The sequence below is a fragment of the Paramisgurnus dabryanus genome, chromosome 12 (assembly GCF_030506205.2).
Source record: "Paramisgurnus dabryanus chromosome 12, PD_genome_1.1, whole genome shotgun sequence".
Lineage (NCBI taxonomy): Eukaryota > Metazoa > Chordata > Actinopteri > Cypriniformes > Cobitidae > Paramisgurnus > Paramisgurnus dabryanus.
Window position 1 is genome coordinate 25,257,615 of NC_133348.1, and position 19,962 is coordinate 25,277,576.

The 19,962-nt window shown below is 37.3% G+C and overlaps 3 long non-coding RNA genes across 3 annotated transcripts; 1 reads left to right on the forward strand and 2 right to left on the reverse strand.

Moving 5' to 3' along the window:
- Positions 1-358: 358 nt before the first annotated feature.
- LOC135739055 (uncharacterized) lies at positions 359-3,690 on the reverse strand. Its single transcript, XR_010528818.2, has 5 exons — positions 3,451-3,690; positions 2,790-2,910; positions 2,671-2,706; positions 1,373-1,435; positions 359-934 (listed from the first exon to the last, which is right to left on the reverse strand). It is a non-coding gene; the product is annotated as an uncharacterized lncRNA (long non-coding RNA).
- Positions 3,691-5,247: 1,557 nt separating this feature from the next.
- Positions 5,248-9,450, forward strand: LOC135739056 (uncharacterized). The gene is made up of 3 exons (XR_010528819.2): positions 5,248-7,671; positions 7,891-7,960; positions 8,999-9,450. It is a non-coding gene; the product is annotated as an uncharacterized lncRNA (long non-coding RNA).
- A 7,811-nt stretch (positions 9,451-17,261) lies between these two features.
- On the reverse strand, positions 17,262-18,148 carry LOC135739057 (uncharacterized). Its single transcript, XR_012338044.1, has 2 exons — positions 18,087-18,148; positions 17,262-18,003 (listed from the first exon to the last, which is right to left on the reverse strand). It is a non-coding gene; the product is annotated as an uncharacterized lncRNA (long non-coding RNA).
- Positions 18,149-19,962: the final 1,814 nt, after the last annotated feature.

Consider the following 19,962-nt stretch of genomic DNA (forward strand, 5'->3'; position numbering starts at 1 on the left):
TAGAGGAAACACAGTTTTTCTATATTTTACTATGTTCTTATCTCAACTTAGATTAATTAATACATACTTATCTTTTTTCAATGCATGCACTTCTAATCTTTGTACAGCGTGTCGTGAATGTGTTAGCATTTAGCCTAGCCCCATTCATTGCTTAGGATCCAAACAGGGATTAATTTAAAAGCCACCAAACACTTCCATGTTTTTTTCCTATTTAAAGACTGTTACATGAGTAGTTACACGAGTAAGTATGGTGGCACAAAATTAAACTTTTGTTTTGTTCCTAAGGAATAAATTGGGCTTGGGTAAATGCTATCACATTCACGATGCGCTGTACAAAGATTAAAAGTGCACACATTGAAAAAAAGGGTTTGTATTAATTTGTCTAAGTTGAGGTGATAACATAAAAAATATTGAAAAAGTGTGGTGTTTTCCTTTTAAGGTTGGAGCTAACTCTGCAGGGCACCGGCTCTCCAGGGTAAGATGGGAGGAACCATGGTCTATACGGAGATAAGACGAAAAGAAAATGCCATTTATATTTTTTTCAAGGCAGCTCCCTTCAGATGGGGCATTCCTATAACAAACGTTGTGTCTACAATAAAGATTGGCCTGAAATTAAACAAAAAAAATCTGTACAGTTCCGGCAAGTGAATCTGTGCATATAAAATGTTTTCATTTGTGAAACAGGTGGAGAAAGCAACAAATTGTGCCATTTTAGCTTGTATTTTCAATATCAGTATTATATCAGTTTTACATTTTTACCTGGGGCTATCTTTTAATTCAGAAACATACAGTAACTATACAAGTATATTAATATCTAGCATAAGTATACAAATATAATAAAATAAACATTACAAATACCAAAATGTCAGAGATTCTGTACCAGATGAAGAAAAATTCTCCAAGCTGCCAAAAATCACCTTGATCCTTGGTGCATCTAGGGGATAAAACAGAACACAATATGATTCACTGAAAAGTATTGTAACTTTCCTTTAAACAAAATTATTTTTTATTAACATTTTTAACCAAATTTGACACTGAAACATTCTGGCAGTGTGAACTAGTGATGCCCGCATTGAAAAATATAGGGATGTATTAATTAGTCTAAGTTGAGGTAAGAACATAGTAAAATATTGACAAACTGTGGTGTTTTCCTTTAATATAGAGATAGGATAATGATAAACATTTTTATAACATTATATAGACCCACAAATGAGTATTTTTTTGTAAAATAAAATGTGCTTCCCTAACAAAAGAAAGTCAGATACATTTGGATGGCACGAGGGAGAGAAAAAAACTAGATAATTTTTATTTCTGTATGCACCATGCCTTAAAATTGATAAAGCTGGTTTTATATTTGCCAGTTAATACTTACTAGTGTTGGATTTGTCTTTCTGTTGGTGCCTATTCTTACTGTAAACAATGCTTCAATGCTGATCTAAAAGAAAAAAGAAAGAATTAATGCATTTCATCTTTAGCAGTTATCGCTGTTGGAAAATGGAATTTAAAAACATGTTTAAGCCAAAATTTATCACGTTTTCAAGACGAGCACATGCTGTATAATACATTTCTGAGAAGTTACTATTATTATTATTATTATTATTAAAAATGGTAGAACGTACAAAATATATTTTTATCTACCATCATCAAATGTCCCATGTTCCCCACATGTATGTGGTATAAGGAACACATGAATAAAAGGGTCAGCTTACACTTTAGCTTCTTCATCAAATTTTTTTTTCTGATCAAATGCTCTTTTTTTAACACCCTGCCCCCTTGGAACATGTAGCATTATTTTATGTGGACGTCATTTTAACTGAAACAGGAAATCACAACCGAACTGTCGAGAAGACCTTCTCTATTTTTTAAATGATCAATAGTGTTTATGGCACAGTCCAGCAAAGTCGCATTTCACAGCTTGTGAGCGCCACAGTTGTGTTAAAATAAAATCACAATTAAGATATAAAGTGTTATTACAGAATAAAAACAATGATAACAGTGATATGTAATTTTTGTTGGTGTGTATGCAGCAGTGTTTCTTTTCTCTTTTAGTCATTACTGCTGTTTATAATGTTGAGGCCGTCTAACTGATCGTGATGTTTGATCTCCTCCAAACTGTTTTTGGCAGAGATTCCTACATATGATCCACTCTGTGCTGTCACGCTGGACCGGAGCACCCTGTATGTTTGTGCATTGTAGTGGCAGACTTCATTCACCCCAATGGAAAGCATATTTACACTGTCTGAATCATTCCTATCCCCTACTTTGTGCTAAGAACTAGTAAATGTATGTCTTATCTCGGGTGCATGTGATATCATGTTCTGTGCAATTTAGGGGGCAGGACGCTTCAGCATATAAAGAGCATTTGACTGAACAGGACATTTGATGAGAAGATGAAGTTTAGGATTGTGTCATAACAATTCTAGAGTGACATTGCTCATGAAGTCACAATTGTGAAGAAGCATGTAAATGCTGTTAAAAACGCTAGGCAGACACCAATTGTGAGCGCTTGCCAACGTTTCTTCAGCTAAGCGCTTTTGTTGCTATTTTGTTCGGTTTATCAGTCGTACAGGGTCTTAGTTGGTTGGTTGTTGTAGTATTTGTCAATCATTTCCAAAAATATGGCAACTAATATGCAAACACAGTCTTTATATATTAGGATAAAATTAATACCTTTTGAAAATGACGTGGTAGGAGACTTCTCTGGAGCTTGAGGGGGAAACGCACACAAAAACAATATTAGTAATTTTATTTAATGGGATGTGGACTTTCAAAATTGAAACGTTACTCACCAGCTCCATATACAACACACCTCTGTATCATTTTGGACTTAAGTCCCAGCGATCCACAGTAGATCCAAGACAAAACAGGATTGTATAATCTTCTACAGAGCAGGTTCAAGTTCCTCTCGGTCTAACAAGTGTACATTACAGTGATCAATTTACACATTACAAATATACATTAATATTTATGCTACAATATAAACGCATCAGTATCACTGATAATCATAATACGGAAAGTACGTCAGGATTTTACTGTCGCAGATTGATTTTACAGTTTACTAAAAAACTTCGACGAAACTTCTCCTTTTATATTATCAACATCAGCTACAGAGCGTGTCAAATGCTTCGTATAACGGCATCATAACTACCTTGGAAGAACATGTGTAACTGCGAAACATTTAGCTTGTTAACCAAAGGCTTTATTAGCGTAGTTACAAGAAAACAAAACACGACACGACGCCTTAACGTTACTATAAACATCTCATCAATTCAGACATCACGTTATATGAGCTTGACCTAATAACGTTAACTAACTAACAACACACATTAACATTAGCGGTTCTTACATTGATATTTGCAAATGTCGTTCACGGGCTAATCGCGTTTAGCATCTTACTTGAACACTTTCTTTATGCGTCAATATAAAACTGGTAAAGTAAAAGGTATTTACCTGCTGCAGTTTTCCATATGTCCGGTACCCGATGGTTAAAGTCTTTGTCCATGTTATGTTTTCTAACTTAAATTCAACCGAATTAAAAAAATACCGGATAGAGGTAAACAATTATAGTAAAAGTCCGTAGTGGACCAACCGATGTACTGCAGCAGTTCTGCAGAATGAACTCCTCCTCCAGCAGCATCAGCAAATACTACCGGCTGCAGGAGTTTGAAATGTTGAAAAGTGCGCGCTGAATTGTCATAGGGCAGAGATTTGGATGACGGTCAAAACAACCAATCAGCGCTAATAACAACAAGGCGAGACACCCAATAGCGTAATCATAGTGCAACCATCGCAATAGTTATTTTTTTTTATTTATTTTTTTTAATAGTTATTATTAAAGTATTGACTACAAAAAAACGTGCGTGCGTGTGTATATATATATATATATATATATAGACCATTTCAAAAGATGTAAACAACACTGGTCCAAAAGCACTTCCTGTTTCCGTTTTTAACACTAGATAAACGTTGGGATAAAATAAACCAACAGAACATATAAACCTGAATTAACTGAAGTTAAACAAACATCTTAAAGATAATAATATATGTGAAATAAAAAATAACTGTCACAAACTGTAACAGGATGTGTTTCTGGACCAGTGTTGTTTACATCATTTGAACTGGTCTATATTGTTAAGAAGGCAATGCAACCATGGTATATTTTAAAAGTCCTAAATTTCTTTTTTGTATGCAAGAGGTGGGAGATGTTGAAGTTACAAATGACATGTCTAAGTACACATATGGCCAATACATACACACTCTGCTTACATCAGTAACTGAAAGAATTGCTAACGGACAAATCACTGCTGTCTACTGTCCATAAATGAAAGTTGAATAAAAATGAATGTGGCTTTGGACAGAGGCTGAACTGTAAACTAACATGTTATGTGAGAGGAACATGCACCATGCACAAACACTACAGTAAAACTCTCACTTCTTTCCCTACTGTACCGATGCACACACCACCTTATGAAAATTAACAATGTTTTTTGTTGTAAAAGTGTAGTATTCATGTTTTTTTGGTATATACTATTAGCAAAACTACACTAACCATGGTTTAACTACAGTAACCATGGTTGATTTTTGTAAAGGCACACACATGCGAGATACCTCGCACTATAGACATAGTGACTTAAACACTGTACCCAGTCAACATGTGAGATCACGCGATGATCACAGTAAAATCACACCATTTTCATACTGTGACATTCTCATCTTGTGAGTTATGTGCAAGCTCTTTGTGAATGTTGAGTTTGTCAATTTGTTGAGTTCATGGTATCAGTGCACACTGAGCGTGCCATGACCTCACATAGTGACCATAGTATGAGATCACTGTGAGAGTACGGTGAACTCACATCCTGACCATAATTTGAGCACACATCGGATGTGCCGTGACCTCACATTGTGACCATTATGAGCGCACACTGAGTGTGCTGTGACCTCACATCAGGGCCATAGTATGAGCGCACAGTGAGTGTGCGGTAACCTCAAATTGTGACAATAGCCTGAGTGACCTCACATTGGTGCACTCACAGTACACTGACCTCTCTTCCGAGGTGCATAAATTCAAAATATGTATTCGGAGTGTCATGTGTGTTGCTTGTCATTTCAAAATATGTGTACATTGCATCATGTGAACCATGCATCACGTGTCTTGACAAAATACATGCCTGCTGCACATGCATCGAAAGTTTTTATGATAAAAGAGACGCTCATGTTCACAAAATACTCACAAGACACTAACTTAACAGTAAACTCTGATTACACATGAGATTAAGTAAGTATCTGACAAACGCGAGTGTCTTTTATTATAAACCTCTTAATTCGAAGCATCTGCAGCAGGCTTGTATTTTGACATCCCGCGTGATGCACACAAGTTTACATGACGCGCCAAACACATATTTTGAAATGACGAGCCACACACATGACGGCTGCATACATGTGACAAACTTTGCATCGTGCGCCCTCAAATAAAAGAAGTCACTGGCCACAACTACTATGTTATGTTCACAATGTGAGATCATGACACACTCACTGTGAGCAGGCACAATTTACAAAGTACAATCAAGATGTTGCTCGGAGAGCTAATATGCTAGCATTTGCTATTTGAAAAACAGGTCACTGAGATGTCAACATTTATTTGCAAATCATACAGTGAACCCATAACAAGTCATGAACACACACATGCACAGAGCAAGTATCACTGCATCACCCAAACACTGCAATCACTTCCTTCCAGCTGTGGAAATCAAACCAACATCCTCTGGGTTACAAACAAGTCTGATTCTCTAACCACTAGGCCACAATGCTTAAACACATATCTGTCAATCCCGGTCACTTTTACTTAAAATTTGTGCTTTCTAGAATCTTTATTTGTAGGCTTCTTGATGCCATAACCTTGTTGTTGACATTTTATATGGTATATACACACCATGCACAGGGCTGTATAAAATGCTGTGTAGAAAGTGTCCTAAATTTTGAGCCTATGATCATTCCTATATTTCTTAAAATTATAGGTAAGAAGGGTGACGTTCTACTCTTGGGCCTACGTTTTCCAGACATATGTGTTGTCCTGCTATGACAAAGTATGTGCTGTGACCTTACATTATTATGACCATGGAATGAGAGCACAGTTGTACCATGAACTCACATCGTGACAAATGTGAGGTCACTCATACTATTGTTACAATGTAAACTAACTTTGTGGCCTACTGGTTAGCGAGTCAGACTTGTTTGTAACCCAGAGATTATTTGTTCAATTCAATCCCACAGCTAGCAAGTTATTGAAGTGTTGGGGTGCTGCAGTGATAGTTGCCCTGTGTGTGGGGTGTGCATATGTGTGTGTGTGTGTGTGCGGTTTTTGTGTGTTCATGACTTGCAGTGGATGGGTTAAATGCAGAGAAATTCATGTCTTTTTTACTTTTTATTTAATTTTGCCCGATATCAGTTGCAATTAAATAGTGACATGTTTCCAATAGCAAAAGCTAGCATATTAGCTCTCTGAGCACCCTGCTGAAAAAAAACAGCATCAAACCAACATGGACCGGTTTTGGTGCCGGTTTAGCTGGTGGTCACCAGCATACCAGCACCAAAACACAACATATGCTGGTCATGCTGGTATGGCCAGCATGGGATGCTGGTGCTAATGCTGGTTTGGTGCTGGTTTAGCTGGTGCTAATGCTGGTTTAGCTGGTGTTCACCAGCAAACCAGCACCAAAACACAACATATGCTGGTCTTGCTGGTATGCTGTTTTTTAGCATGACAACATCTGGTACTTGCATATGGTGGGCTTTATGGGGTAGTACAGTGAGTGTGAAGTGATCTCATATTGTGACCTTCATATGAGCACACATTGAGTGTGCAGCGTGCTTACACATTAAGGTCACTATGACCCACACAGTGTGTATCTTGTGAGCTCATGGTGACTTTCCTTACGAAAATTAACCATGGTTTTACTACAGTTAAAACCAAAAAAGCATGGTTACTGTAGTAAAACCATGGTAACCACAAAATAACCATGGTTTTAACAACCATGTTTTTCTAAAACCACAGTTAAACCATGGTTAGTGTAGCCGTTTAGTGTAGTAAAACCATGGTTTTGCTGATAGTAATCAATACACCAAAAAACTATGGTTACTACACTTTTACCACAATAAAACCATGGCTAATTTTCTTAAGGGTTCACTGAGAGATCACATTGTTGCCTAGTGAATGAAGCCCCAAGTCAAAGACCCGAGGTGACATTGAAGGGTTAACCTGAAGTAGTAAAACCAAAAGAAAGTCAGCATCTCTTTAGTGTTCTCACTAATATAAGTTAGTTGAAATTACTAGTTTGTCTTCCACCCAGTGCAAGGGTTTTACATGAACCCCCAAACCCCACCCAGAAAAACATAGCACAACTTATTAAAGTTTATTTAATTTATTTTAATGTTTGATTCTTTTGTGAAATACAGTGGTATTAAGTGCAAGAATCTACGCGGTATTTTTTTTTTTTTTTTTTTTTGCGCCACTGGGTCAATACAACGTAGGACGCATGTGTCTGAGAGCCGCGGTGGCGGTATGCACCAGTAGGTGTAACCCGCCATAAAATTGAAAGAAGAAGAAGGAGGAAGAGCAGCTTGTGCGCATGTGCATGCATCCAGAGGTTACCACGCGAGACTGAGTAAATACAGGTAAGAACAGATAAAGATACTCTAATAATAAAACCAATTTATTGACGTTATATTAAAAAATATAAGGTTGGCTCGCTAAATATTAACCACATTTTAGCCATGTGCATCACGTATTAGTTTATATTTAGCGTATTAGCCTAACTGTTAGTTTGTTTACGTAATACTTGTTTGCTGCATTTCAGCTTGCATATTAAGTTACACGTGTTTTTTGACCGACAGGTGGATATTAATCAGTTCGATGACTCAAATACTTCTTGCCATCAACGGACAACTCGAAACGAAACGAAACGTATGTAATGAATTTCTCACTTGTGCAAACTTGGTCTGTGTGTGTGAGTGCTACAGTGGCATATATTATGGCAAATTTTACATGCCACTCATGTGAAATATGAAAGTAATATGAAACATTCAGTCACTCAAAACCCTAGGTCAGTTTAATCCTGGGTTATCTTGCATGACACTTCACAATTTACCTGGGGTTACCAATTAATCATGCAGATTTATAAATTAATGTTTTTTTATACCACTCGCCTGTTGAATATTTTATTCTGATTGGCTGAGAAATGTTTGATTGGTTATTTTTCTGTAAACCGCACACCTAACCTGTCAAATATCTTAAAGAAAAACGACATAGATTGTCAATATTTTATTATTTTCTTACCTCAATTTAGAATAATTAATATTTTACATACCTATCTTTTTTCAATGTGTGCAACTAATCTTTGCACAGTCCGTTGTGAATGTGTTGGCATTTAATCCAGCCCGTTCATTCTTTAGGATTTGAATGGACCGGATAAATGGTATGATCACTCCATCATGCATAAAAACACAATCAACAGGGATATAATTTGGGAATTGCTGATGAACTGATTAATTCCATCATAGTTAGTTTTATGTGTTATCCTTAACTGAACACAATATGTGTTGTTTTAACACAACCATTTTTAGAGTGTACATGCATGCATCAATTTATAAGTGTAGAAGTGTGTGCATGGCTGCCATTTAAATGAACTATTGAAAAATCAATGAAATCGTTAACTCCACTGGTCTTAATTATAAAGGGCACATATTATTAGAATACTTTTCTTAGGTGTTAGAACAACAATGTGTCCTCAGTGTGTAAACAACCAGCCTAAAATGGTAAAAATACTTACACTCCTTTTTATGTAATTTAAATAATTCAAAACCCCTGTTGAGAAATACGTGAAAGGTGGTCACGGTACTTGTACATTCAGGACGTGATACACTTTACTGGACATTTTAGAGAATAGATGATAATTCTACCACATTTTAATCAATCTCACAATTTTTTTTCCTTTCCTTACAGATACTACAGTACGTGATCTGGAGCTTGACTTCACCTGTTTTGTGGTGATTAACAAATTGTGCGGTGCCCAAAGATAGGAATACCAGTAAATTTTGACCTCGTGGGGACATTTGTGAGGTCCCCATGAGGAACCAAGCTTATAAATCAAACGGAATGATGTTTCTTGAAAATCTAAGGTCGCAGAAAGTTTTCTGTGATGGTTGGGGTAAGGGTTTGGGGAAGGGAATAGAATATACAGTTTGTACAGTATAAAATGCATTACGTCTATGGAATGTCCCCACAAAAGATGGAAACCAGAATGTGTGTGTGTGCGTGCCATGGAACAAATATTTATTTTTATAGCTTTTTGTGTGTTCTGTTTTTGACTTTCCCCCTGATATCAAGACACCAAAATAATCTTTTAATACGCATTTTCATGTGTTTGTAAAGAAAATAAAGTGTACTTCACTGTTTTTTGTGTTATTCTTTATTCTGACATTTACACTTTTGTAGTCAGCCCACACAGATTTAGTTTATTTTGATTTATATAGCACTTTTAACAGTTTTTATTGTTGTAAAACAGCTATACATACAATTAAAAATAATGGTGATAGAAATTGATAAAATAAAATAGACATTATATAGTAGGAAAATACTTAATTATATATATTAGTATTATTGCAAATTATTCTCAATGTACATACGGTAAATGAAAACTGAAGTTTCAAGTGTGTTGCTAATATTGTAAGGGATTTAAAACTTTTGGTTCTTTACAAAATACTTGCCTGGACTTTTCACTGTACTCCTGACTTTTGTCAGATTTATTGACAGGTCTTTCTGTTACATTACTGAATTAGGTATGTGTCCAGTGGCACAACAAGACTCAAAATCTGATCCTGGAAAACAAGCTTTAAAAGTCCAAGCATTGTTTGATGTAAAAACTTATGTATCTGGAATTACAGTTTAATTGTAAAAATACAAATAAATATAAAACTAAGAACATTTTCCTTAAAATTACAAATAAAAATGTTAAATTGTTAGTATGGTCATGTACTTTAAATATAACAAACCACACATTTAATTACAGATTTTTATTGTAAATTTACATGAATTTGCATGTAATTTAAGAAAACAGAAAAATACTGTATAAATAATATAGTATTTTCCCGTTTAAAAACGTAGATTTTTTTGTATTTTGTCTTTAATTACAAAATACTTAAAATAACAGTCGAGCTGTTAATTGACAGATAATGTTTGTAATTTTACAGTGTTTTAATGATAATTTTCAATAATAATAAACCACTGTAAAAAATGTAAAGTAATTGTTCGTAAAAAAAAAATTTTTTTTTACAGTGCACAATGTTGGTATGGTGTGTAAGACCATAAGACTTATAGATGTCTACTGTACTTAATTCATTAAACTTAATTTAATACATAATCTAATTTCCACACAGCATTTAATACAGTGAAATTTAATACATCTGGGGCCGTATTCACAAAGAATTTTAGGGCTAAAAGTAGCTCCTAACTGGCGAATTTAGGAGCAACTCCTAAAAATACTGGGCGTGTCACTCCTAAATTTAGAACTCCTAATTTTTTTCACTAAGAGTAATTCACAAAGCATTTTAGCCCTAAAAGTAGCACCTAAGTCTGAGACAGCTTAAAAGAAGTCGAGAGGACTCCTAACTCACTAAGACCTATTCACAAAGGATCTTAAAATGTCTTAGGTGCTGATCCTCCTTAACATGGACAGTTTCACCAACTCAAAAGCATTGCACATACTGAAAAGCACACTTTAATGTAAGCATATTGTTTATAACATTTGTTTCATAATTCATTACATTCATGGCAAGCAGGAAGTTTTTTAGAATTACATGAAACAATAATGATATTAAATATTTAATATTATAGGCATACCTGTTGCCATGCTAGTCTGTTTAAAGGCTGCAATCTCAACCCTCTACTGCGATTGTAATGCATACCACCGCCTCTCGCATTCGTCCGGGGTCCGTGACACAAGCGGGAATGCTGCATTGATCTGCAACAAATCCTCTCCCAGTAATGCGCGGGTTGATCCGAAATGAGCGGATGCCTGAGGTCACCCGCGGATTTTTTGCGGTCCGACTTGCGGGCGGGTTAGTTGAAAACGTTGGTCGGGTGCCGGTTGTTTTGTACATTGACCCGCGTATCATTGTCTCGCATGTCTCACGCTTAGTTTTGCTTGATATCTCAGTGCCGAATTTCCCTTTTATTACGTTTCTTTTTTCCAGCACCAACTGTCTGGGACAGCAGCAGTAACTGATCCTGCATCCAGTTGGGCTTTCTTTTCCGTTTTGGCGAGTTCATAATCCACCGTCATTTATTTATTACATTAGGATTCAATATGGGCAACATTTCCTTGCTTTAAGTAGTCTATTTAGGCTAATAGGATGTAATCAAGCAAGTGTTAATGCAATGTCGTTTTATTATTAGGCAATTGGCGGTTTTCATTTGTATTAGGCTTGATTTAATTTAATTTAATTCACGACTTTTCTTGCATTTCGATGGGATTACTATTATTATTATTTTGTATAGGACACAGACATATTTCGATATTGTAATTCCATGATTTGGTGCGTCTGTGTTATGTTACGCTTCAGAGTCGTATAATCAGGGCCGGCCCTGGGCATAGGCGGAATAGGCAAATGCTAAGGGCGCCGCCGACCCCTTGGGGCGTCCGTGCGCCCAAATTATTATTTTTTTAATATATATAAACATTTTACTATAAATATTTAATTCTGCACAAGAAAACAGCAGTTATTAATGAATTATTAGTAGCATAGTATCTCGGAAGATCGTGCTTGTTAAATAGCTCTATACTGCACTGAAGTGGCAGTTTAAAATATAAACCCAGAATTCAGCGAACGTCAAGACAAAGAAAACGGAAACAACAATCAGACCGAGATGCAGAATTTACATAATGTTACACAGACCATGTTTAAATTTCAATGTTTCTGGACAGAAATACCAACTTGTTCACTTTGTTTGGTATTAATAAGTGCTGGCCGCGGTGCTGAAGACGCGCTCGGACGGAGTACTGGTGGGACATGCACAGATATTTACGTGCAAGCCATTGGAAACTATTATTCGTTATTATATAATTATTATTCGTTATTTTACTTTATTACTTTCACTTAAGAAGAGTTCTGCACTTTTTATTTCAACATTTCTCTTTATATAAATACTATTTTGTACTTAAATCTATAATTTCGTTACTAACCCAACAAACTCATCTGCGCTTTCCAATAGGTTGCACGTAAGGGGAAAAGTATAGCTTTCTTCCACTTGAGAAGAGTTGTGCATTTTTAAACTTTTAAAAAAAATATCTCTTTTTTTTCTTCTATTTAAAATCTATAGTTTCGTTATTTTACTAACCCAACTAATGACTTGTCCGCTTTCCAATAGATTGCACGTAAATATCTGTGCATAAGTGCCACCAGTACTCCGTCAGAGCGGGTCTTGGTCTTCAGCACCGCGGGGAGCAGCCAGCACTCAGCTTATTAATACCAAACAAAGTGAACAAGTTGGTATTTCTGTCCAGAAACATTGAAATTTACACATGGTCCGTGTAACGTTATGTAAATCCCGCGTCTCGGTCTGATTGTTGTTTCCGCTTTCTTGTTCTTTACGTTCGCTAAATTCTGGGTTTGTATTTAACTGCCGCTTCAGTGCAGTATAGCCACAGTATGCGTGCGTGCGTGTGTGTTTGTTTCCAAAATATTTTCAAAATAAAGAAAAACAAGACAAAGCTGTGCAGTTTGTGTTTCTGTATAAGTTTATGAGCAAAATAATTGGAACACAATTGTGATTCTGTGATTCTAAAGGGCACCAGGTGAAATCTTGCCTAGGGCAGCAAATTGGCCAGGGCCGGCCCTGCGTATAATAACAGAGTTACGAAAAGCTTTGATCTCGCCGCCGTGCGGTCACGTGATTCATGTAACGTTCTGCAGTTCCAAACCAAGCAGGGCTGTCAATCTGTTTGCATAGGTTTTCAGCTATTTTAGATAAATATTAGCTTGTAATGTGAATTGATCACTATACTTACTATGTTTATAACGTTTTTTACTAGGGAGTTATGTAAATATAGTAAAACAGTTAATAAAGATAAACAGTTAATTGTGGCCCAAAGATAACTGTGGTTATCTATACCAACTACAGCAACACAGTTTATCTTTTATTTTTGTAGCAAAATATGTCTATATAAATGGCTATCAATCTGCTAAAAACATAATTCCTACACTTTTACTATATTAAAATCACAAAAAAGATCGCCAACGCGGTTATTTGTAACAGTGAAGCATAACATAAACACACTAAATTAATATTTAATTGTATTTATAGTACACACATTAAATGTTAATATAATCATACATGATTTTCGAGGATACATCACTCGTATTACTTACCAAACACAATGAAACACATAGCAGCATTGTAAGCAGTGTGACTTTCTTATAAGGCATTTAGCTTGTCGCTGTTGCCCCCTAGTGTTACTCGTAATATATAAAAAAGATAAGTATAAAGTAGATGGCCACCAGTAATAAAATATTAAACCATTAAATCTATATTATTCACACATTATACACAACTCATTAAAATATAAAAATTTTACTAGTTATTATTAACGAAAATCATTACCTACAGCAGAGTTCATAAAATATCACTGTTGACTATATTAATGAAATGTCCGAAAATGTAAAGAGAAACGGTAATTTCATCGATTTACCAGCAGGTGCCATTGAAATGAATGGGCTTCAGTGCTGCGTTTGGAACTATGCGTCACTACCGGTCACTACATGAAACGCTGTTACTTCCGCATTCCATTCTTACAACGGACGTCTATGTGAGTGTCGTAACTCTATTATTATACGACTCTGGTTACGCTTGACAGCTGTCATAACAACCAATCACCGTGGTCATTGCGAGGCAGCTCGTGCATGAGAATTGACGTCATCCGTAGCAACGAAGACTCACTCTTAGTTTAGGAGTTATCATTTTTCCTTACTAAAAGTAGGTCTGAAAGGCGTTGTGAATAACTTTTAAGAGAAAACTCCTAGCTAAAATCTTTTAGTGCAATTTAGGAGTACTCTTAAGATAAAATGCTTTGTGAATACGGCCCCTGTAGGATACATTAAAATAGAAAAATGCATAATATATATATATTTTCATAAACTGACCGTCAAACTTTTCCCACCATGCATGCTTACAAGAATTCATAATTTACTCTGGTACTTAAACACACCCATTAAACAGATTCATATGACCTCACCTTGGCATAATTTACTAGTAACAGCTAGACAACGCCATTTGTCTCATTTATAGGAATCTGCCTGTCTGATGTTGATGTGTTCCAGATTGACTCTATGTAATTCTGACTATGTAAGATAGGACACAGGTGTCCAACATTATGTGTGTGTTAATTCGTATACATCACGCGAGGAGTCATCCTTACAGCAACATTAGTCACAGATTCCAAACGTTCTTTATCTCATTACTGGAAACCGGGAAATGTTTTGTCCATAACGGTATCAGACACAGTACAGTGATGGATTTAGATCAGCTCACAATTATCACTAATGCACCGTGAATGAGAACTCTGACCAGCTGAATAAAGGCCAATTCATTCCTCATGGGAAAGCAATAACTCCTGACTGGGATTTTGCAACAAACAAAGCAAACCAGCTGAGGGAACATCGCAAAACAGCGAAGGACAGCCAAATTTCTAGTTCAATATAAACAATCTCAGAAATATTTTAAAAAGTTTGAAATTCCTGTCTAAAACAAACCATATGTTCATGCTAACCTGCTCCAGTTTTTGAGTCAGTTATACTAATAGTTTGCAAATCTCTGGGTAGTTTTTTCAAAACAGTTTTAATACACTGTCCTGTTTTAAGATATGAACTTATTAAATGGTATTTTGTTAAACAATGAATCAATAATTTAGGGGAGATCAGGGGCGAAAGTACAATTTTTCAGAAAAAAATGTCATTTTAAAAGCTAAAAGCGAATTTTAAACAAATGAAAAACCAAAAAAGTATAATTTTACATTAGTAGCACATTGTTACTTTTGACCCTATCAGGTGTGACAAAAGTAACACACAGGTTGGTCAAAAGTAACACAAAAAAACAAGATAGATTTCACACTCGTTTTTAGTAAATATACAAGACTATGACCTTTTTGTCCTTTATTTTCATTTTAAATTTCAGTTTCATCAAATGTTTCAAAAGCAACCCAACAGTACAAACTTGAATTGTTGAGAATAAAAAAAAATGGGCGGAGTGCACGATGTCGGAAAAACGATGTCGGAAAAACGCTTTGGAAAAGGGAGTCGGGCCGACTACCAAAACACACTTGTACACTGAAAAAATTATTAAATCAATTTACTCAATTTTTTTATGGTAAGTGGTTGCAATCAATTTATTTAAGCTACATTTAAAAGTTTTTTGTTTTTTTTTCCTTACAATTTTTTTTTGTTTGTTTAAATGTAGCTTAAATAAATTGATTGCAACCACTTACCTTAAAAAATTGAGTAAATTGAATGAATCATTTTTTTCAGTGTAGCCAATCAGCAGTAAAGGGCGTGTCTACTAACATTGTTGCCTGGGTTGCGTATGTGTGGGGCGGGTCTATCAAAAGAAGGTCCAGATTCTATTGGGGTAGGGACTTGTTTGTTTAGGTGATTTCAAATGTCAACATTGACTTTCAGAGATTGTGCACCCCGCCTTTAACCCCGGTTTATTTTTTATCTATAAAACTTTGAGAATGCAAACTTTAGGATGTGTTACAGCACTAAATAACCTTTAGATCGATAAGTAATGTAACACATGAAACCAGAAACAAAAAAATACCTCTTTATTAATACATAATTGAAAACAGCTTTCCAGACCTACCAGCGGGAAACAGTGGGGGCCAGTGACTTCTCTTCCGAGGGGCGCAAATTCAGAATATGTTTTCAGAGTGTCATGTGGGTTGCTCGAAATGTCAAAATATGTGTTAGGTGCATCTTGAACCTATGTGCATCATGCGTCATGTCAAAATACGAGCCTGCTGCACACGTGTCATAAGGGTTTGTGATAAAAGAGATGCTCATGTTCACAAAATACACTTAACACTAAAGTCTGATTGCACATGAGATTAATTGAGTATCTGGCAATGAGCGTTTCTCATTGCAGTGCCCTGCTTTTTTTTCAGCAGGGCACTGCTCTCCTTATACAGAGCCTGATGAACATTCAGTTTACATTTATCAGAGAACCCACATTATTGTTGTGCCATTGGAAGTAATATTCTGAGAGTTTCAGTCAATTATTGCCAATGGTGTGACGTAAGTAACAAGACACTGATGACCAACAGATCAACTATGACTTGACTAAACTGAAGTTGCTCTGTAAAGTTAAGTACACTGTCAGAAAAAAATACAAAACTTACCTTTTCTGTCACTGGGTGGTACCATCAGGTACATTTTGTACCTTTATGGGTATTCAACACATTAAAATAGGGGTACAAAACCTTACATCCTTAAGGTACAGTAATCAACCCCAAAAGGTAGGCCTACAACATTAGCCGTGTTTGCACTATCGGGCTTCAAGCGGGCATGCCAGTGCCTGCCGAGGCCTGTGGCGTTTGCATTGTCACTTCCGGTGCATGATCGTGCTTCACTGGTGCTTCGTTGGGGCTTAAGGCCCGGCTTTTCTGGCCCGCTGAATTCCTTGGGCCAGAGCGGGCTTCTCGGGGCTAGGGGAGTGGTAAAGGTCAAAGGCGGAGTTTATCTGAGTCTCTGGCAAAAGACCATCTGTCTGCAGATTTAAAACTTTAAAAATAATCGGGATCACCAGTAATTTACTGTTTAACGGAAGATGCCTGCTATGTTTGTATTTCGGACTGAAGAAAATGATCTGCATATGTAAAAAGCAAAGACGTGTTACGACGCCGAACTCGCCATGCTAAAGATCCGGCGCACACTGCTACCGGTTCGGGAGAAGTTTATAAAGTTTCGGGCACAGAACAAAGTGTAACAGTGCTGAGAAATTAAGGATGTGTGTTGGATCATCATTTCATCGTCCATGTATTAAAGAAGTGATCACTCGAGTCACGATGGTATCTACGTTATAGTCGGTGAGTTAACATGCTATATAACGTTTGTGTCACAGGTAGGGGTGGACCCAGATGTGAATAAGGTCACGCCCCTTTCTCCACCTCGAGGAGATTCCCAAAGCCACCCCAATGACCAGACACACAAGGTAAGCATAAATTAAAAATGTACTTTATTTAATTTACTTAAAAAATAAATAGGGAAGGGAAAACGGGGAACTTAAAATAATGGACACTCTAGGCTCTCCTCCTTCACCACCGACTGGAACTCCACACAGTCCACTCTCCTAATGTTCATTCTCGTTCTTCTTTCTCTCCACAGGTGGTCGCTAGGACACAAAAACACTGTTACTTGGACTTCGAGTATTTCTCACGGCTCTGCTGTTTACAGCTCTCTGGGTAGGTATCACGTTCACAGTCTGTTCTTCAATTATTCACTCTCGTTCTCCTCTCTCTCCACAGGTGGCCGCTAGGACACAAAGACACTGTTACTGGGACTTCGAGTATTTCTCACCGGCTCTGCTGCTTACAGCTCTCTGGGTAGGTATGGTTTCCTCCGTAGGTCAGCAGAGGGGCGAAGGTCACACACCACCTCACCGGGTCGAGCGCTGCCCTATCTCCACTGCCCGTAGGGCGATCGAATCCTGGACAGGGGCGCCCCTTTGTAGAGACCGCGGGGGCGGCGGACCCTTTCGCCTCTGACTCTGCGACAAAGACAGACACAGGTAAGCTTACACCACGAATATTTCCAATATCTTACTCACAGTCACTGACAGCTCTTGATCTGCGTCCCTTCGTACTCCGAAACAGCACACTGCGTATGGTAGCAGTAATTTCTGAGGTCGTTAGCCTCTCCGTCCTCTGCCCAGTAGAAGAAATGGATGATGCGGGGCTTCGTCTAACAAGACACACAGCAACCCACAGCAAATACACAGCACCACTCCAACGTGAAAAGCTTATTAATTTCAAAGTCTCACTCACCACACTATAAGTGCAACACAACAAGGGAAACGCCCGGTGTCCTCCACTGCGCTTGGGCTGAGATGGGGGCGATGGAAATACGACCAAAGTAGAATCTCGTTGCTGTGGCTGTTTGGTTTTACACTTCTAACGGCTCGCCCACCACACTATTGTAGGGGTAGGGCCGCCCTCCTTCTCCTGGAGGTTTCCAACGGTTACACAGGTTAATTTCTGCAAGTTACTCCACACCAAAAAGGTATACTCACAGCGGATAGTCTTTGTTTACATTGTACAACAAGGTCAATTGTCTTCCTGCTTTACTCCTTCAAAAGTACTGGTTAGACCAAGGTTCCTTTTTACCCATAGGATTTTCCGTTCACTCCAGCAGGTCCACCGTAAACTACAACGAGAGAGGGAGAGAGAGAGAAATACAGACAGCCACCACGTCTAACAATGAGCACAGCTCCGTTCCTCAGCACACACTACGACTTGTCAGCACAATGCTCTCTTCGGGGTGCTCCTTTTCTCCACCACGTATCGCCTTTCTTTCGCCCCAGGCAGCTCCTGTCTTCTCTCCGCGCGCTCCGAGCGCAGCCCGGATCAACAGAGCCTGCGGGCTCTTCAAAAGGTACGTTTGTACTATTCCTGCCCTAGGCAGAGGAGCTTTCCCCGCGTCGATCCCCCTCTCGTGCCCGAACTCCCGAACTGTGATTTAACTGTGCTTTAAATACTCCTTCATGTACTCCAGTTGTCCAATTGCCCGGCGATCTCTTTAACTAGGCACAGCTGTGCTCAATCGGCTGATTACAGCCTTCGCGAAGCTGCCGGATGTCCGGTGTTTCCGTTCTCCGGTCTGGGCGGAAACATCCGGGCGGAACCAAAGTTTCCCGACTTTTGGTTCCGCCCCGAAAAGATCGTCACCTTGTGACATCTGCATACAAAATTTATGTAGCAAACTTTATATGTCGGTATACTGTATGTGTATTTACAAACCCTTTATACAAAACATCACATGTGCTGCTTTCTTTTGTGTCCGTTTTACAGAAAAATGCCAACGTAAAGCTTTCAGTTTGTCATCCAGGAGTTTTTATTTAGTATATGAGAGATGACACAGCAACAGATGAAAGAGCATGAGATGAAACGAAGATGATGATGATGAGACGACAGGAGCCATGGATCTTAAAATCCGTCCGGAGGAGATGTCTTTAAATACACCTGTTTGTGCACTGATATAAACTTCATATGTAAATAAAGTACCGCGCTATTATTACTACGGCTGCTTGTCAGTTTATTGAAAATGATTGCTTACTAAGGATCACATCTGAAACACAGAAATGGTCAGATGCAACAAAATGGTAAATCTAACCATCATTAACTTAACCACTGTAACATAGCTTTTTAAATACTTGTGTATATTCAGAATTCTTAACGAGTACATTTTCTAATGATTTCTCAAACGTTTTTATTTTTGAGATGCAAGCTAAAGTGATTTTCAGTCCTATTCAGCTATTCGAGGCAGTTCTTTATAGACAAAAGTATTTATTTATTGACACATTATTGAAATATCTATTAGACAGTTACCTTGTGTTTCATGTGATGCTCAACTATTAACGTTTTCATGATTAAAGATATCACACCTCTTATAATGTGTAAGTATGTTTACATCGCCATAGAACTATAATTACAAACTTAACGTTACATATTTAGACACACGTGCATATTTTAAAATAAGATTATTTTACATAAATGTAAAACTAGGACTCGTTATATTCTTTAAAATATTGTGTATATAGTATAATGGCACATTAGGTAGATGAACACTTTATTTGTAATTATCCTACTTCATAAAGTTTACTATTGCTTATTGATCTGATATTGTCTCGTCGTGAGATCGCTC